At 37.3% G+C, this 21,547-nt stretch overlaps 1 protein-coding gene across 6 annotated transcripts in view; it reads right to left on the bottom strand.

The window, feature by feature from the left end:
* Positions 1 to 21,547, bottom strand: part of TFPI (tissue factor pathway inhibitor) — a 206,608-nt gene that overhangs the window by 154,845 nt on the left and 30,216 nt on the right. Inside the window, exon 1 of one of the 6 annotated variants that reach the window (XM_048953943.1) lies at positions 17,581 to 17,621. The exons of the other annotated variants lie outside the window; for them this stretch is intronic. The gene's annotated coding sequence lies outside the window, so the exon portion shown is untranslated. Of the gene's footprint in view, positions 1 to 17,580; positions 17,622 to 21,547 lie in introns of those variants that run through there. 6 annotated transcript variants of the gene reach the window in all.

Genomic DNA, 21,547 nt, shown 5'->3' with positions numbered 1-21,547 from the left:
GACTTCAAGTTGCTTCCTGGATAGTGATTTAGTTATCCTTTTCCCTTAAGAAAAAGAATACTTAAGCAAGCCACTTACAGGTGACAGAAGTCTCTTTCAAGATAGGGGAAGGTAAGGTAGTGATTTTATAACAATAATGCAGTAAGCATCTAAAGCAAGCAGGTGCTTGATACCAAGAAAAACCAAACACATTTAAACATACCATATGTTTGTGCATGTGTTCTGCTACGTAACTACTTCAAGTTTTTAAAATTCCTTTAACTGGTCAGAAGTATTACCAGAAAAGCATAATCCATTTCATTCTACACCTCTCCGCATTCATGACAAGGGTTTCACAACACAGTTCTTTCATATTTACATATATGCACCTTGGTTTTCTGAATTTTTACTAAAAACCGTCTCTAAAACCACTTAGAGTCTGCTAAGAAGGGAGTGTAGCCTGCTGTTAGATTTAGAATCAAATCCCCAGAAAGGAAATGCTTGACAAAGTAGAGGACAGTATTTTTGTTGAGTCATGACATAAGCCGTCTCAAAAATACTGAATAAGTAGGGCTATACTGGTTTACATTATGGATCTAAGCCTGAGATACATTTCCCTCCACAAATAGAAACAGATGAGAACTTGGAGGCCTTTAAGTAGAAAGCTATGTAAATTTTGAAGCAAAATTAAATGCCTCAATAACAACGGCTGGCTTAACATCCTTGTCAGAATCTTTGTTAAAGAGAAATAACCTTTTAGCTCTTTTCACAGAAACAATCATTCACTTCCCCATCTCCTTTTTCCTAATCTCAAAACAGCAAGTTTCTTGTACACACCAATTCCTAAATCCTCTGCCTTTGTATGAACAAGCATCAGCCATTTCCTGATGTAGCCTACTGTAGCCCTAAAATTATTTAGCTTTTATTTTACCCACGATACCACCTTCCAAAAGGGAATGACTTCATGGATAAACCAAATAAATTATACTGTAAACATAACATCTTACAATTCAGCCTGTGTTTCACTTGTTTAAGCCATGGAACTGCTATGTCTTCAAAACATAGCGCTCTTGATGTACAGCTCTCTACCTATAATCCCAGACCCATTCTCCTAGACAATCAAGAGGAAATAAGCTCAGCTACCCCAATCTACATCTTTACTTAAGAAGCAGCTGCAGCCATCATGTTCCTCTCAAGCCAATATAAATACAGCCAAAATACACCTATGCTACCAGCCCAAAGCAGGTATCTCACAGACTAAACAAAAAACAGAGCAAGTGACCACAAGTCCAGAAGAAGCAACTGAGAACGAGTAACATGTGGCACTATCCATTAAGCTAACAAAAGTGGTGGAGTAAGAGTTTCAAGTTTAACATGCTAGTTAGCACATTAAAAAAAGGGTTTGCATTAGTTGGAGTAATAATGAATCTCAATGCAGTTCACATTCCCCAATTCAGCAAATAGGCATATAGCCCATTAGCAGTTATGCTAGTAGTTAGCATAATTTATCCTTTTCTTTGGCTAAGAAATGCCTCCCAAAGCAATTTAGAAAAGACATTAATTCCAAACTACAGGCAGTAGTGTTTGCCCACTTTCACAACTGAATAATAAATTACTTGGTTATATACATCTCACTATAAGATCCAGAAGGTATTTAACTAGTAAAGCCCTTGTTTATGGTCTTTAAGGTTTTGAGAGTACTAGTAAAACTTACAGAAATCAAGTGACTTGTTCTATCCATGCTTCTTACAGCTTTCAGTACGTAGAAACTCCAGGTAGAACCGTAGAATTCAAATAGAATAACTCATAAGATGTGGAAATTATAGCACAGCTTCTTCAATTTCCTATTAATAGTCATGAATGTACACCAAGGTAAATTCCAAGTTGCATATATAACCCTAACTTGTAATCTAAATCTTCCTACTATTCTTTCAATGGCACTAAGAATTAAAGCTATTATGCAATACCATCACAGTGGAAACAAAGGTGATGCTAACACTCAAGATAAAATATTTATGCTCAAAGGTATTTCCTGCCACATAATCCCAAATGTTCCAGTTTACAGGGGATTCACCTCAACACATGCAAAGTAGAGTTAACAGAACAGTCCTGGAAGATGATGCAAAATAGCTGAATGCCTTGAGCCAACACCACAGGCTTTTAAGCCTCACAAGAACAGATTCCTATTAAATTCTTTCCTGCAACCATCTCCAACATATTTACTTAAATATTATTTACTCTTAAAGATGAGGAACATAGCCTCATTGACCTGGCCATTTACCCATGATGTTACTGTCCCTCCTACTATCAATTACTGGTTCAGTGTTGACCCTGCTTTTAAAGTTTATTTCGGCTTAAATTATTTGCATGCCATGAAGTGCAATCCTCCAACAACAAAACCAATGTAAATCATACATAATTAAAATACATTACCACAACATGATTTGCTGCTGTGTTATGCAACCTTCTCACCAGTTTTTGTTTTGTGCTATTTTTGTAATTCCTTTTTGTTAAACTGGCACATCAACATCATTATTAAAGGGAAATACATGAAATCAGCCTTTAATACTAGAAGCCCTGAATCAGAATCAGGAATAAAACATTCAGTGTAGCAAGAAGGGAAGCAGAAAGTTATTTAGAACACTGGAACTGAATTTCTTAACTTTCACATATTTCTAGGAACCTGTGCCAACTCTTGAACATTACTGTTTAATGTCTCTGCACAGTTTCACCAACCACATTGCTTTCATCAAGCTACATGGAGCTTTCACAATGCCTCTGGAACATCTCGAAGTGAAGAGCTGCCAAAAGAAGTGAAAGGAGCCATGTTTTGATTAGCTTAAATATGAAACTAGCTTTTTGTTAGCTAGCCTTCTTTGCTAGGACCTTTCTATTACATACACACAAACAGTGGAAAGAGGAGCAGAAGACAAGAAACAGAGCTGCATGCATCTGGCAGGCTCTGCTCGGAGCATTGCGCTGATTCCCTTAGCCACGTGTAATTACTAGTTATGAAGGAGATGACTAGAACACATGAAGCCGAGAGACACAGAGAAGGCTGCTGTTTCTCACTGAAGCTCTTGAACCAATACTAGAAATACAGCTGCACTGCAATCACTGCAGCACTGAAAAGTAGCCAGGCATGCAGTAAATACACAGCACACCTGAAAAACATACTTTCTGGGAAACACCATTTAGTAAAGGTCATCAAGGATTCAGTACAGAACTATACTCTACACGCACAAGAGTTCCACTGTCTCATGTATGAAATTACCAATAATGATTTGAGAAAACACTCCAGCAGTTGCTACAAGTCAGAGATCCATTGTCTTATATACTAGGCAAATACATGCTAGTCTTTACAGGCACAACAGGTAAACAAGAATCCTAACAATTAAGACTCAGTTACCTATAGTTAAAGGTATTTGATACTATCTGAGTTTCAATAACAAAACCAAGACAATTAAGAACATACTGGTCACATCAATCCATCTCCTGCTGGAAAACCACAGGGGACCAGAAAATGAGAAAGTTCTCTGAAATTCATCTCTTCAAAAACCTGAGCTCAAAAGAAGTCTTTTGATCCCAGACACCAGCAGTGAAAAACCACACTACCAGTATGTAGTTCATCAGAAATTATTCCTTTTGTACAGATAGCAGCAAAAACCCTTGTATTTAGAATGGCTTCAGTCTTGCAGGTGCTGTGTTTTGTTGCCTGCACCATTCTCTTAAATCAATTCCACTCTTAACATTATGCAGTTCATAGGTCTACAGTTAAAAAGTCTTAAGACTACTGAGGTATCAACCAATTTTTGTGCTAGGACATTTCTTCATTTTTTTTCGTCACTATCCACACACATTCTGCTTTCGCAGCAAATCACTGGCTTCTGGCATTCCTCCTGACTTCTCCCTCCAGCAGCTCAAATGGGGTAGCTATTTACTACAGCACAGTTAATAAGGCTGCTGTCATTTCATTAGTGCTTTATGTGATATATACTTCAATGATTTACCATTTGCTGGCAGTCAACCCGAAAAATGTGTCCTCAGCAAAGACCCATTTTCCTCATTCCTTCCTGAAGTTACAAGACATGTAGAATCACTCATGAATTTCTGCAGAGTGCTTTGGGCAAAAATGTCACTTTGAGTTGTTCAGCTCCCCGATAAATATTTGAACCTGAAGGAAAACACTGAATCCAAGACAGGCAGTTGGAAAAAGACCCTTGCAGAAATGCAAGAGAAGAGCAGCCTTGGAAAAGCTACAGTCTAAATTAAGCAAAACAAAAGTCCAGGCAAACATTATAGCAAGAATTTGGGGGAAAAGGGTGATGTTATCAGCTTCAGCAGCTGTGTTGAGAGCCAGCACAATTTGCAACAGGCATCTCCCACTGCAGATATTGTTGTCATGCTCCTACAGCACTGGGTAGTTCAGGACTTAGAATGCACCACTCTAGGAGAGGACATAACATCTATTTTCTAGGGCAGAGAAGTAGATCAAGGTTTCTGCTCACTATTTTGCTGTTAAACTCTCTTGTTGTACAGCCCACTTCTCACCCCTCATTTATTAACAAAGAAGGAAATTTGACACTTTACACTTTTAAGATTCAGCTCCCACAAAACTGTATAAAGGTACAGGTTAGCATAATCACAGAGATTAATGTAATACAGTGGTTTAATTCTCTGTTCATTGTCAAAGAAGCATTTGCAGTGATGTTCTCTTTGGTACAAGGAGAATTTCTAGAACACTGGAGCAATGAAATTATTTAATCATGCACCTTTAGAAGTATAGCCTCTTACACTCAGTAACCTAATTTAAACATGAAATAAAAAAAGGTGATTGCAGAGAGTTTCTCAAGATTGTTTTATTAATAAAGATCAGGCTCAGTGAATTTCACTGACAAAGGGAAGTGAACTGAAACATGGAGGTGAGCGTAACTCACACTCACCTGTTCAGAACAGGATGCCTTCAACAAAAGCAGCAAAAAAGAGATATCTCTTGATTTAAAGCCAGGTGTAACCAGGACTTGGGTCACATAATATGCAGGTATGTTACACCTACATTTTTTTTTAATTGTCATAATATACATTAAAAATATAATACTAACTTCATGCTTATGCTTTGAGCAGTATGGCTCTTAAAACCTACAGAAGAGACTGCTGTGATCTATATTTTTACACTGCAATTTTATCCAAAGATTTGTGGGTTTAAGAGCATTACATCCTATAATCCATATATTCTATACTATCAATCTACACTAACTGCTAGCATGCATTTGCTCTTCATTTCAAAAAATAAAGATTTCACCAACACTTCATTATGCATGTTCTTAACATGAATACATAAACTTCAACAGTCCTTTCAATTATTTTGTCATAGCAACTTGTTTAATATTACTGATTGCAGACCTGGGTAACTCACTAATATGAGAACTGTCATGCTGTTAACAAAACTTGTTTGGTCTTTGAAAGAAGTCCACACATGATTTCTGCCTTTCGAGCACTCATTCAGTAAAACACAACTTGTAATTTACTTTGGTCCCCACATGTGTTAACTCAGCATTTCAGGACTGTAACTTTGCAGCATTTTTAACAGATGCTTTATGAAAGAAATTGGTGATGACCATGATGACACAGAGCACAAAATCACAGTTAGGTAGAAGATTTGAGCTGTGCAGCTGTTAAGATTTGTCCAAGACTGGCAGAACTGACAAGCGAGGAAGAGAGGTACTAAAAATTTTAAGACAAATAATGACAAAACAGATCTTTTAAGTCCAGCTTCATCGTAAGTTTAAGACATTAAAAACATTTAATTATCCCTACAAAAGCTGCCCAAAAAGCTGTTTGGGCAGACACAGCTGAATGACATCAGTGACAACTATAAATACATTATCAAAAGCAAACTACAGACAGAGTTCCCAGTTTCTACTCTTACAAATCCACTCTTTCAAAGTGATTGTGTTCAAACAGTGTAACGATACAGAGAATATAGCTTTCTGTATCCTAAAATGGTATCTTGAGTCTGGTAAAATTGAGTGCAGTTCCAAAGTCTTAGAAAAAAAAAAATACTAAGTTAGTTAGACTTGATTCCACTTATCTCAATATACAACAGTGATTTTACAATCTCTGCTGTCTTAGCCATTAGTTCACATCCTCTCTCTTAAACTCACCAGTAACAGCACACACAACAAAATGTTCCCAAAACTGAAGCAGCACTTCAATGTAATTTGGGATTTTGACTTTCTCAACACCTGTATAAGCAGTTTACAAATCAAAATATATTAGCGGAAACAGAAGCTTTGTACAAACTGTATTGGGAAATTGTAGTGAGTATATTCCAGATGACATGAAACCTATCAGGGCCATTCCACAGTGAACCAAAATGCCATACTGTATACCTCATTTTAATTCCTACAGTTTAAAAATCTCCCTTGAATGAACTTCAAAAGTGTATTAAGTAATATCTCGGATCATTAACTTTAACACTGCCAGCATGCCCCCATGATTGCATTTACTTTAATTAATGTAAGCTAGTAATTAATGGCACAGTTTACACAAAGGATTGCTTTGGCATATTGCCTGTTTCTAGTCAATTAAGAGTTTTCCAAGTGCTAAAGCAAGAAAATTGAGAAAATTTGTTACTGGTGAAAAGTGTGGAGACAAAAGAAAGCTAAGCTATATTTTAAATCTTGATTTAGTTTTACCATATATTCAACTCATAACAAAAGAAATGATAGTATTTTTTAAGTTTTGTAACACTGAGTTGTATCAGCAGTGAACATAAGCCTGCATCCAATGATTCCGTGCAAAAATTACTAGAATTAGAGAAGTGTCAATAGAAATTTGAGGATAGCAATAAGTTACCTGCATTCCACCACCTCACTGCTACCTTGCCAGAGCACTGGTATTGCAACATCTTCTCATCACTCATGTTTTGAAAGGCTTCAACTGCGGGTGAAACTGTGAAGCATATCTACCATGACATTAATATCCTTGTAGCTATTTTTATGCAAACTTCTGTATATTCTTGAGAACAAGTGAAAACAACAAAAAAATTCTCTCAGGACAAAAAAAATAACACAAAAGGTACAGCAACACAGTTTAAGGTATTAAGGTAATTTTTGAAGTACTCTAAAAACCAGCAGTCTGCTCAGAGACTTCACCAAACTTGTTCACCAAGTTCGTGATGTTGTCAAAAGGCCAGCAAATATTACTGCAGTGAATGTAGCATTTAGACAATAGATTTTAAGTTGGCCCTCTTTGGCAGGGCTTGGTCAGTATGACTATGTAACAGAGCATGAAATATAGCTGAACCATAATTGGAAAGGAAGCTCATCAAGTGGGAAGCCTACTTGGACTCTTGCTTTTCCTTCCTGGATGCTGACTTGAAAGGATTGGCCTACTTCAGTGGGTTTGCATAATATCATTCATCATCACAAATGTTTACTCTGGCAAAGACTAAAGACATAAGAATAGAAAATTATCCCCACTAATAGATATCTTTTGGATCACTCACCAAGTTCTCTGTACACCAGTATTAGCAATTTACTTTCAGAGTAAATCTGTGGGAGAGAACTGTACCTGTAATTTGGCAAGTACCATCATTTTATTTTAGTGACTCATTAGCTCACATTTCCTTTGAGAAAAAAGCTTCCATTGGTTTGTTTGTGCTCATCAAGTACGCTCTTGGCCTGCACTCCAGTTTATAATAAGTTAGCAGAATGATTACAGTTCTAACACTAACTATCAGTACATTTTCAGTGATGCCTAAGTTATTTTAATCTTCCTTGCACATCTGTTTTGCTTTTACTGGCTTCGTTTGATTCTTTTGCATCTTTATAGGATTAGATTTACTTAAACCTAGAATACATCTATCTAGGCCTATCTTCAAAGAGCATTAAAGCAGTCACACAAAGTGAAAGAGTCAGCAGAAATGAAATAGCAGTACAGTAAATGTTTTTTTTTTTTTTTTTTTTAAGCTCAGGTTAAAAAGAATCTGAGGCAAAGCAGCCAAAATCCATCCTCCAAAAACCAATCAAAATCATTTAAAGAGAAATTTAAAACACATTCGCTAAGATGTCTTATTATTTAAAGGTGTCATGCAGGTTTCATAACCATGAGCAATCTGCAAAAAAAACAAACAGTGACAAGAATTTTATTTCTGTATAAGGATTGCATAATATGGCATCACTTCATAGCCACGTAACTCTGGTTTAACTTCATTACAGTCATCCTTGATAGTCACTACACACACAAAAAACCCACAATAGCATGTACCAAACAAGCTAGTGCTAATCATCATCTTCAAGCAACCTAATGCTGAAATTGCTCGAGCTAGCTAAAAATGTTTTATTACAACACCTTAAAAGACAAATCTGAGGAAGTTATTTCCAACTTCCTGGAAAAGGCATTAACAAAACCTTATTTTATTGGTTCCAGCAGAGAAGAGAAGGAAACTGAGCAAAATAAATTAGACTAAATGTTTTATGTGAAGAACCTTGAAGATTAACTTGTCAATGCACAAAATATTGAGATCAATAGTTGTGTTCCATTTTAAAATGAAGAAAATGAACTACTCTTACTTAATTTAAGGAAAGATTTGTGAAGAAAATTGAAAACAATTCCTCTTGGTTCTTTGGAAATAGAATTCAGAATATTTGGAGGCAAACTGAAAAAAAAAATAATGAAGAACTCGTTGCTGTCGCACACTGCTTATGAAATAGAATGATTGGGTTGCTCAATTTAAGTTGCTTTTTTTTTTTTTTTTTTTTTTTAACTCCTCCAAAATCAAGAAGACAATCAGGTTAAAGTACCACAATTTCTTTCTAATTAATTTCCATACTGTAGAGGAGGAAAACATCACAAGACTCTAACTTCTTCAAATAAAGGAACAAGAACAAAGTAGTACGGAAAACTCCAGTGCATTATTGGTCCCTTTTATTTTCATCAGACATAATAATTGCTGGCACAGTTGTTAAAAATAAATAGTATCTGACCCAAGTAACTACTTTAGTCATGTAACAATGGTATAAACTATGTTTATCTTAGTATAGATATTCCTACCATGCTCTTTTACCTTGTTATCTATTGAACATATACGCAATTAAGTTTCCTTATATCAGAGCAAGTATGGGACTTCAAAAGTTAGGTTTCCTGAAAAGAAGGTACTAGATGAACACACTGATCAGAGAGCTCTAGTTTCAGAGAACACGCTTAGGGATATACACAGATGTGTTTGATAAAGTTCTGAAAAATGCCTCAGAACACCTTCACTGTCCTTGTATTAGAAATGACTGATTATCACTTTTTTTTCTCACCAACTTCCTGCATGGACTTAGGTGGCTGAAAATTAACCCAGAGTTTGACAAAATAATGAACATCACCTACCTTTCGAAATCTGTGTAATTCTTCCAAGTGTCAGGGCACATTCCAGTAGAAGTCTGACAACACTTAAGGGCTATCAACACAGGAAATTCAACAAAATTATCCAGAAATCCTCAAATAGGCATTGGTTGAAAAGGACCACAATGATCATCTAGCTTCAACCCCCCTGCTATGCGCAGGGTCACCAACCACCAGACCAGGCTGCCCAGAACCACATCCAGCCTGGCCTTGAATGCCTCCAGGGATGGAGCACCCACAACCTCCTTGGGCAACCTGTTCCAGAGCCTCACCACCCTCTGAGTGAACAACTTACTAACATCCAACCTAGAAATGGAATAGCTAATACTCTACAGCTAAAAATAAATTTTCATAAATTTATACACACATTACAACTAAAAAGCACACAGGCTTAATAAATTTGCTCATAGGCATTTCCACTATATAACTCAGCCTACCTGACAAACTATTACAGGATACATTCGTAAGTGACAAAAGTAGCCTTTCAGTTCCAGCATGCCTATATATACAGCCCTCAGTGATGAATGCATATAGGCTATTTATTTCTACCCCAACCAAATTTAACAGCACTAAATTAAGTCACAGAATCACAGAATCACAGAATCACCCGGGTTGGAAGGGACCCCAAGGATCATGTAGTTCCAACCCCCCTGCTTAGCAGGGCCACCAACATACATATTCAGATCAGGTTGCCCAGGACCCCGTCCAACCTGGCCTTAAACACGTCCAAGGACGGGGCATCCACAACCTCCCTGGGCAGCCCGTTCCAGGGCCTAACCACTCTCCTAGTAAAGAACTTCCCCCTAACATCTAACCTAAATCTTCCCTCCTTCAACTTAAAACCATTTCCCCTAGTCCTGCTGTTGTCAGCCCTTTTGAAGAGTTTACTCCCCTCCTGGGTGTAGGTTCCCTTCAGGTATTGATAGGCTGCAATGAGGTCACCCCGCAGCCTTCTCTTCTCCAGGCTGAACAAGCCCAACTCCCTCAGCCTATCCTCATAGGGGAGGTGCTCCAGCCCCTTGATCATCTTAGTCGCCCTCCTCTGGACCCTTTCCAAAATCTCTATGTCTTTCTTGTACTGAGGGCTCCACACCTGGACACAGTACTCCAGATGGGGCCTCACAAGAGCTGAGTAGAGAGGGACAATCACCTCCCTGTCCCTGCTGGCCACCCCTCTCCTGATGGAGCCCAGGATCCCATTTGCCTTTTGAGCTGCCAGAGCGCACTGCTGGCTCATATTCAGTCTCTCAAGTCAGATATAGTTAGTTTCCACAGTCTCTGTAGATAGACTTGCAGAATATATATATATATATATATATATATATATATATATATATATATTTAGTGGGGAGGACTAGAAATGGTTGCCTATCTTACTAAAAAATCATACAAATGAAGTCTGACAGGACCAAGAGTGCTGAGCCCAAGACCTTCCTGTAATTGCGACATCAAGCAGTGGATAGGCTGATTAAAACCAACATTTTTACCAGAGCATTTTATCCCTCTAGAACACAGTCTTTAGTCCAAATTGCTAGAAATTACTCATGCCCTGATCATTACCTCAAAGGCATAATCTTGCATCAAGAATTTAAACATTTGAATAAATAACTGCTTTCTAGAAAGATTTTATAAACTAACTAGGAACTCTACAACCATCCAAACGCAGGCAGGAAAATACCTTGCATGTCTTTCAAAAATACTTTCATTGAACATCCATATGGTCTTTTAATACTTTGACCTACATATAGCACAGGATTGCTACTGTAGAATTTATGGCTTCCTTCACTGCACTGAAACATAGCCAATAGCATAACTTGAGAAGCCACAAACAAGTTCTGATGCAGCATAAAATATTGGAAAAAGTGTAAGGTACGTATTTAATTTTATTTCTACTACATTATTTTGACCTATCTGAAGTCACTGAGGTACAAAGCTACTAAGATATAAATACACATTTTATTTCTTATGTTTATATCAGAGCTGCGACATGGAATTCCTAAGGACAGATAAAGCTATAATGGCCTTGCCTGCATCAAAATATCCTTGTAATTTAATTTAAAACTTGGCATACATCGAAGGAAATGCTGACCAGGCATATGCCAAGATTCTCTTATCACAGGAGGACCAAGGCAGATGCATCAAGATAGAGGCTTCCTAATCATTAACTTTATACTAATTAAGAAATGAACAAACGTTTGAGACTGAGGTTTTAATTTTTAAATGAGGCAAAGCTGACCATTAGCAGTTTTTCCAACTCCTAGCATCAGACTATTTTAAACAACTCCAAAAACTGTTCAGTCATTTCTATATTATAGATAATGTTAGGTGATCATTAACCTCTGTCAAAGAGAACAGAAGGTTGCATTTACTAGAATTTTCCTCTCTAATTCAGCAATGCTTCTCAAATCTTCAATTGTTTTTTTTCCAGAAGCATTATTTGTAGAGACACTATCATGCAGGAATCTTTTAAAATAAACATTAATTTGTCAAGGGCACATTAAAATAAACTTGCTCTTTGATGCTCAGTAGTAACAAGCTTCATTTGTGAATACAAACTAATATCCTCAAAGCATGCCTCAACTGAAAACAAAGCAAAAAGCAGTAGACTGTTTACACTTGTAAGCATGAAAACCTAAAATCAAAAGGCTTTCAGTAACAGTGCTTTTCCTAAGTTTACTTAAAGTGCAGAAGATCTACACGCACTGATTAGCTGAAAAAAGTTGTCACATAAATCTACCTGTAAACCAACTGGAAATAGCAGCATTTTGAGTACAAGCTACCCAAACCTACAGTATGACTTTAATCATTATTCCAGAGATTTGTTCTACCTCACATTTCTCAATATGAAGCAACAACTGTGTTACTGCCATGGTCACCCCAGTGAGTTAATATTAGCAATAGCACAAACTACACATTAGCTTCCAATTTTCTAAGCAGCACTGACTAACTTCGCATAATTTTCAGCAGCCAATCAGTTATTTCACTGGTTTTACCTGGCTAATCAATCATCCTGTTGAAAAAGATACTATTTAACTGTGAACTAAATATCACTATTTGTAGAAGCAATTGTACAACATAACGGGAGGATTTATTTTTAAGAATTAGATTTAACGTTAGAAGCCTGAAGCTGCATACCAAGTTATGCCCCACCATCTTTCTGGAAATGCAGTTCAGTAATTCAAAACATTAATTTCTCAGAAACCTATGCTGAGACAGAAATCCTGAAACTTGTATTTATGTTTAGTTTACAACTGTGAGTAAGGAAAATGTCATGCCAAAGAAGGCTGCTGGAAGTTACACTGTTTGACAGGTAAGTCATAACAGAGGCTTTTAGAGTTCCCATCATCTTATTGTCATTCAGAAAGTTTGGCCTCTATCACAAGTCCTCATTGCTATAGAAACGGAGTTCAAACTTAGAGGCAATCTATTACCAAAAATCAAGTGCCTCTTGTATGAAGAAAAATGTGTATTCCAAAAGTTACAGTGATCCCAGCAATACTGTCAGACTGAGTCAAGAGATTTCAGTTTTCTTAACTGCAAGGACACATCAAGAGCTGAGCCAGCAATGAAATTTTTCATGTATCTTGGGCAAAGCTAGCCAGTGTGAAGACTTGCCATAGACCACAAGTTTATTAACTGTTTTAATTACCCCTACTGAGAAATCTTGATTAGGAAGTTAGTTTTGATCTACAGACAGGTTGAGACTGTAATGGAATATTTTGTTCAATTTGGATTTTTATTTCCTCTACTCCTACCTAAATAAAAAAAAAAGATTATTCTTAACATCTTCCACTGTGTAAAGATGCAACAAAAATACCAAGCATACACAGAGGAACCACCTCTTATCAACAGGATCATTATTCCTTCTAAAGCAGCCAAGGAGACTTGTAGAACATGTCTTGAAATACCAAGGCAAATCAAATTCAGATGAGAAATATTTCTGCAGTAGCCAATAAGTTTCATAAGCTCAAGCTGAATTCATAACTCAATTCATTTGACCAGAAAGTCACCTCATTACACGCACTGATGGATAGGTACAATTAAACATAAAACTCTTCATTATGACAAAAGCAGTTGCATTGCAAGTCTTATTGCTGATTGTCAAAGAACTACAGTATGCATAGAAAAACAAGTAGTTTAAATCAATACGAAAAACTTTCAGCTCATCAAGTTTTGTTTTACAGATTGATAAAACTGGTAAAAACAAAAATTAGGTTTCATTATGCTGCATATTAACTTTAGAAATAAGTCATGAGTCAAAGTACAGCAATTACTCAAACTGATGAAGTGCAGCGTGAAGAAAACAGAAGAGATCACTGTATTCCCAGTTATGTTTGATAATCCTTATGAACACTTCACATTATTGCTTAAAGCATTTGCATTCAACTTTAAAGAGTGAAGGATTTTTTTTTTTTAAAGGAAAAAGACTTCCATCTTACTCTGCTACATCTCGTGCATTTTCCAGTACTCATGTCAACTGACTGGTACGTGCTACTGAGAGATTTTCTCAAGTCTCCATTTTGAGAATGCACTCCACAAAAGATGTCAGCCACTCAAATCAGTTCAGAGTTGAAATTGTACAGTTTATTGGTAAAGCTCTTCCGAAGTGTTAGCACGGAAAACTTTATCCCACAAGCTAACATCTTAAAATAATTTATGTAGCAAAATCTATATAAAGATAACCTTTCATATTAAGATTACTATCTCACAAGACAATATTCAACACGCACTATGAAATGGAGTGCAAGTCCAACAATCTGGTAAGTAACAGCTGCATAACTAAAGAACTGAGCAAGTCAAGCATTCGATCAGAACCTTTCTCTCCCTCAGTCAGAAGAAATGGTTCAAGCCTAACCACTACCACTCTTTTATCATCAGGAAATTGAAAATACTAAAACCCTATAGCCATGCATCCCCCCCACAGGACTGAACACTATTTCCTACATAATGTAAGTGTACACTTACATTAAAAAAATATGAACAAAACAGGATTCTGAAACAGACCCTATTTCAGGTTTCATGCTTACTCTTGCTTTCAGTATAAATTAATTGCCACTTCTAGTCTTGGAAAACTTTTTCGAGATCTTATTTAATATTCCTCTTTTTTTTTTTCCCCCCTCTCAAAAAAATATTGCTTTCTGCTCTGAGAGAGTTCAGTTTTCAAATCTTGGGTCAGGAAGCCACTGACAAGTGCTCATCGATTTACTGTGCTGATACAGCAAGCTTGTTTTGCATATACTTTTCATTTGTCACACAAAGAGTTCAGCACAAGCACATTTTATTTTTTATAACAGCAGGGAATGCATTAGGCTGGTCCAGAGGCACTGATGCCATGGCAGAGAATTACACACTCATCAGTGCTGTTACTCAAGCTGCAACAGCAAGTCATCACTGAAAAGTATTATGCAGGGCAGTACAGCTTGACTTGAGCCCTTTGTATGTTTTTGTTCCTCATACTAGGCACCATGAAATTGGCATCACAGTTTACCATATTACTAAATGAGACAAATGTTTAAGCACTGCACTCTTTATTTTTAAATGAGTTGAGAAAAAACCAAGAGTTATTTACTAGTGCATTCCACACTGAATAATCCATAGCAAATACACAGCTGGGGATTTAATTACATTTTGAGCTGAACTAGGTTCTCATTATTTATGTATTCTCCTTATTAAATATCAGATCCAGAGGAGAGCCATGAAGAAGATCAAAGTCATGGAGCACCTCTCCAATGATGAAAAGCTGAGGAAATTGGGCTTATTCAGCTTGGAGAAAGACCACGAAGAGACCTCACTGCAACCTTCCAGTACTAAAAGGAAGCTTACAAGTAGTAGAAGGGCTGACTTTTTACACAATGTGATAGTAATAGGACAAGAGGGGATGGCTCTAAACTAAAAGAAAGGACAGTTAGGTTACGTTTTAGGAAGAAATTCTTTACTCAGAGCAGCAAGGCCCTGGCACAAGCTGCCCAGAGAGGTTCTGAATGCTCTGCCTCTGGAGTCACTCACAGCTGGTTGAATCAGATCCTCATCAGGCTGATCCAGTTAATTAGCAACCCTGCACCTGGCAGGGAGTTGGAGCTAGATGATCTTTAAGGCCCCCTCTAACCTAACCCATTCTATGATATTTCATTTCTCAAACTGACTTCATAACAGGATGAATTGTACAAGGAATTGGCTTTACTAGTTGGTTATGATCACTATGTTCAGCCACACATAACAAACACATACTCTACCTTCCACTCCATGTTTTAATTACATTTGAAGTGTTGGCTTATCTGTTCACTGTACTAATTCACTTTTAATAGATGCAAGCACCTAATATAAAAACCTAAGTTGTACTCAGAAGCTTTACAACTGTTTTGGACAACTAGTCCTAGCAACATGAAACCACGCAGAGGTCACTTACAAACAAGTATTTGTAATACTAAATTTGCTACTTAAAAACTTGTTACTTTACAACCCTCCCCACTCCTTTTTTTAGTATTCACCCATAGTTCGTATGGTATTGTTTATGATTTCACTCAGGAGAAAAAAAAACAAACGTTAAGCACCAACTTAAAAGCATTTTCCATTTTGTTTATTTGTAAGTGGTTTTTTGAGTACTTCTATTATTTGAACTATCTGCAGAGCTTTAATAAACATACGTAATAGACGAAAGATAAATTCTCTAATTTCCTAAGTTGGTTGAAAAAAAGAAAAATGCTTAGTAAGTTTTTGGCATGTGTATTACTCAAATGCATTTACAAAAAATAGTTGTGATTGTACTGAATCTCTACTCTTTCCCCTGAACTTCCATATCTTTTTCAGACCTTTGTTTCTTATACACGCTTTAGAAACATTAAATTCATGTTAGTTTTGATCACACAAAGCCTTGTGAAGAAATCACGTCATTCATTGTAGTAAATCAGCTAAGAAAAGAGAATCCATTGATTTTTATCAGAAGGTAGCTTTAAGGAAAAAACATTTCTCCATAATACCAACTTGTATTCTTTGCGGCTGCTCCAAGGAAGTTAAAAAAAATAAACAGCTATGTTTAAAATACCTAACCAAGTGGGTAACAAGAGTAAAATTCTGGTCAGGCAAAGCTTCAGGAAGAACACTCAAAGCACATTAAGAGGCTTACTTCCTCACTGGCAGACTTGGAAGAAGGGACAAGGCTGAGCAGTCCCTTCTCCCACTTGAGAATCATTAGCATTTATAAAGTCTGAGCTTTGAAGGAAAAAGAAAAGCTTCCAGACATTCTGCAAAGGAAACCTTTCAAACATCAACTAAGTGCAAATAAACAACTTGCCAAGTCTGCTACTGAGAGAATACCCAAATGCCATAAAGTTTCCTTCCCCCTTCTCAGAGGAGATCAGAAAGAAAAATACAAGTGGTTTATGCCAAGTCTCATATTGAAGTTCCCATACAGTTCTTAACTCTTAGTGAACAAAACCATATTTTATCAGTAACCAGGCACAAGAAATGTTCAGCTACAGGGAATTGTCTTGACAATTAGATCAGAAGATCTTAGGAACTGTATGCCATCCATCTCCTACCACACAAAGCTCAACTCCATGATGTTAAGAAAACCTAGCATGTGATTTGGACTGTTCTAACCAGCAAGCTCAAAGGCAAGGAACAGGCAGAAACTGTTTGTTATTTTCTTCTGTCTGTAGTCTAACATGAATAGAAAGTTTTCTGGTTATAAAACAAAGAAACAATTTTAGAAGAGGAATTTTAAACACTATCTTCAAGATAATCAAATGCATGTAAAGTGAGTCTTATAAACATCTGAGGTTGTAAATACCATAGTTGTCTGCATGAAAATGGAGGTTACACTTAGAATTGATTTCCATTTCCTATACAGAACTTATTCATAACTTCCTAGTAGAGAAGAGTAGGGATATGAAAAGGAAAGAAGTCCGTAGAAGTAGCCAAAACATATCTATTTTATGTCTCATTCTTCTACAGTGTAACAAGCACTGGAAGAGAAATTGTTCAGGTATATCCAGAAGAGAGCTTGGAAACCTATTTTAGTTTGTCTACACAAGCTTCTGAGAGTACCTGCACAAGACAGTTTGTAACACTGTAAAGCAATAGAAAATACAAATGCCAATGTAGTAGCAACATCCTAGGCAGCAGCGAGTAAGGATTTACTCAAATGCAGCAGCTGAAGATACAAAAAAAGAAAAAAAAAAAAAGAAAAGAAAAGAATCTACCTACCCTCGGAAGGCCTCAGGTTTGCAGGGATCTCCAGCAAGATCCCCTCGCCTCCGCTGCCAACCTTTAAATGAGATCTGGGAAGGGGTGGACCTTAGCTCCAGCCCTTGCAATCACTCAGATTGCATGCACCTGAGCTCCCCTGGGTTGGCCCTGCCTTCTCAGCAGGTGCTCAATCACCAGTTCAAGCTGTAATTGAATATTTGTACTAGTTTCACTAAGGCTTAACATTCACATCTGTAGCATAATCAGACCTCACTACTAATTTTCCTAAGATTTCATTACTCTCTCAAAATAACAGCCTGTTAACTAACTTTACAACATTAATTCCTTTACTGCAGAGCTGGCTTATTTGTTAAAAAAGAAGCATCTCATAGGATCTTCACAGTTCATCTTTTCTCAGTTCTTCTGTGCCCATCTAAAAGCATCTTGAAGATGACCAGTTAGTGTTTTCTGCACTTTTCATTTGAGTTACACCATTTATGAAGCACATGGAGAAAATGCCTCATGATTCCAATTCACCCAGTCTACAGTTTGCTTAACCCATAGGATTAAAGGATAGCTCTAAGCTTTTCAAAGATGAGTCCCACAGACTCAGCATTTCAGCAGCACAATCCCACAAGGTTCCTAACACAGTAGAAATTAGGACCACGATAGAAATGCTACACCTCATGTTTGCACTAATAGGCAGAAAACCTTCATGTTACATTTACATTTGGGGCACAACAGATGCTTAAATTCTTCCTAGAATCACAGTCCTGAATTTAGAGACAAGGATATGCCTGATTATATTTACTTTTTGTCTGCATAGGGGAAAGTTAGAGAACTTGATATATACTAAAAAGTTCAATTCTCCATAGGGTTTTCATTAATCACACTTTGAACCAGCAGGAGCCTATATCCTCAGGTATCTTAGCTATCTTTCAGCATAATAATTACTTGCAAAGTTCAAAAGAATATTTTTGCTCATCTGCTTTACTCATCTGGCTGTGAGATTAAGACATCCCCCAATTTAAACTTCCCAAAGGACGTATTTCTTCAAAACTGATCACTGGAGGAAGTTTGAAGCACTTGGATATAAATTAAATCCCATGATTAAACTATCAGGAATCTTATTACCAGCTTTCTTTCAAAGTGTACTTTCACTTTAAAAAGTTCTTACTTTAAGGCATTAGATCTTCATTGTCTGTTAGCAAAATTTATAGTAGTTAACAGTACATGTAACATCTTCTCACTAGTACACTTGAACTAAAAGATCTGGAATCACAGAGAGCCTGCTCCATAGGTCTCCCATCTGAATTCAGCTGAAACAAACTAAGTTTTGTTCTAATAGTTTTGTTCTAACAGCTCCACATTACAAAAACAGAGCCAACCTCTCCAGCAAGTTTAACAGGCATTCCTGGCCACTCCTCTAGTTCCACATGCAGAAGTTACTGCTACAGACTTCCAAGCTGTATTTTATTTCTTTCTTTTTCCTGGTCCACTTCCTAGAAGCAAAGTTTTTGTTCAGAACAGGTAAAAGTTCAAATTCTAAATGAATTTTGTTCTTGTCTTCACTTTTCAGAATTGCCTTTCTTCCTCCATCTCAGAAATCAAGCCAGTACCACCTCCATTTTGCCACCTGCTTGCAATCACTTCAGCTGTAGACACTTCTACATTAAACGCTCCCTCCCTAATGAGCTAACAGGAGTCACCTGTTCAAGGCTCAGTTTGATGACCCCAGGATGACCCCAACACAGTGCATGCCTGTGCTAGCTTTGTGTACTTCATACAACCCATTTCACAGGCTTTAATACACATAAAAGGAGAAATGACTAACAAGATGTTCCTAAACTACCAAATAACCTTAGGTAGAATGCAGCTTGTGAACATCCAAAGTGTTCTGGGCCCTGCAAAACACAAACAACATCCGAACACAAGAATTTGTTTTTTCCAAGTTTGGCTGCTATAGAACCATAGAATCACCAAGGTTGTAAAAGACCTTCAAGATAATCCAGTCCACCTGTGTGCCTATCACCATAATATCCCACTATGCCATGTCCCTCAGTACAACACTGAGATATTTCTTGAACACCTCCAGGGACAGTGACTCCACCACCTTCCTGTGCAGCCCATTCCACCACCTGATCACTCTCAGAGAAGTACTATTTCCTAATATCCAACCTGAATTTCCCCTAGCACAATGTGAGCCATTCCCTCTAGTCCTATCACTAGTGGCACAGGGGAAGAGGCTGACTCCTACCTCACCACAACTTCCCTTCAGGTAATTGTAGAGAGCAAAGCCTTTTTCTCTTCAAAAGCTAGGGATCTTCACCAGTCAGGCAGATAAATTACATGCATAACATGTCCAGAAAGGGAAGAACAGACTTCCCACAACCAAGAAATTTGAGCACAAGTACAGCTTTACTGCTCATAGAAGCTCCACATTTGCAGTGTGCTTGTTATTCCCAATTGGGATGGCAGCAAACTGCAGCTACCTTCAGTGGCTGCTTCTTATCAGTACAACATACAGCAGCCAAACTAATAAAGTCAAGCAAAAAATAAGAGGCAATCTAGCAAACCATTGCTGACAAAACAGGACCTACTTTTTCAGGCCAGCTGAGAACATTAGTCTGCTTAAATGAAGACCAGGCTTTCCTGATTGCAGGCAGATTTTCCTGTGATAGATACTTTGCTAGGCTACAACACTTGCATGATATAAAGATCAGCCTTCTCAACACTATATATTTCTATTCTCCCGTAACCTTGATACCGTTCCATTTTTTCAGTATGTTGTCATTCAAGTCTTCAGCTTCCTACTTGTCTCTCTCAGTAGCTGATGTCTCATGTTTTCCCAATGCTATTCTGTAGTTGAGGTGTCCCATGTTTCAATCAAGAACCAGTAAGTGTGCCTTTTTAATAGGCACTTGTTTGGACAATCTCCTTCTTACAAAGCTAGTGAGATAGCAACATGAAGGAGTAACATTTACCCAATTCACAAGTTCATGCTCATCACTGCATTAAAATGAGACACAGTGGTTAGTACAAAAGTATCTCTACCTGCTTTCATTATAACACCTTTCTGTAAAACAGTTTCAGGGAAGAAACAATCCACAGGAAGACCAAGTTTTGGGGGATGGCTGCATGAGAGCTGTTACTTATTATCTTTAAGTATTGTAACTAGAGGTCCCTGGATATAATTTTTATCATATGACCACCGATGTCCAGTACATTAGAACTTTTAACTCCCTCTGCTTCTGCTGATACACTTTTGAACCAGATTAGATTACTCAAGAGTTAATCCTCTTGATTTACTCAGACTTCATCAATACCACCATGTAAAGAAGAGCTTTAATCAATTCTTTTCTAGTTACCACAAAGACAGGTTTTTTGTATGTAAATTTGATTTGAACAACATCTAACTCTTTTGCTTCCACAGTGTTGTCAAATACTGAAGGGCACACCTGCACACTCTAGCTCTCTCCAATATTTGTAGTTTCTTTGCAGTCTAAAATACAGTGGTGGGTAGTTCACAGACATCCATTCACAGAGATCAAGTGTGTTCTACATCCAGACCAAAGGCAGAAATTTTTTCTGCTTGAAGATGCCAATAGTCAGGTTTTATGTAGTACTTAGGCTGAATAAGCTGGTGTCCAGATAAGTTGAAGGTGCTGTAAATCAGTAAGCTGTTATGTTCCTCTCTGAGTTATACAAACTGCTGTATACCCCCATGCCTGCAATAAATTGACTTCATTTTCTTGTATGTTTTAACACTGCATCTCCTGACAACTGCTTGACCTCAGCTGCTGCCCTTGGTACATCTTCCTTGCTTTGTCAAATTCTGCTCTAGCTAACAGATTAGTTTTCTACTGTTACGCTAAGCACTTTTTTATAAGTTCTAGACCAGCAGTCCAGCCAGACTTTTCATTGTTTCCTCAGAGAAAAACATTACCCATGCACACTTGAACACATGAAACTTCTGTATTGTAGC

The sequence above is a fragment of the Lagopus muta genome, chromosome 8 (assembly GCF_023343835.1).
Source record: "Lagopus muta isolate bLagMut1 chromosome 8, bLagMut1 primary, whole genome shotgun sequence".
NCBI lineage: Eukaryota > Metazoa > Chordata > Aves > Galliformes > Phasianidae > Lagopus > Lagopus muta.
This window is presented reverse-complemented; position numbering and strand designations above follow the sequence as displayed.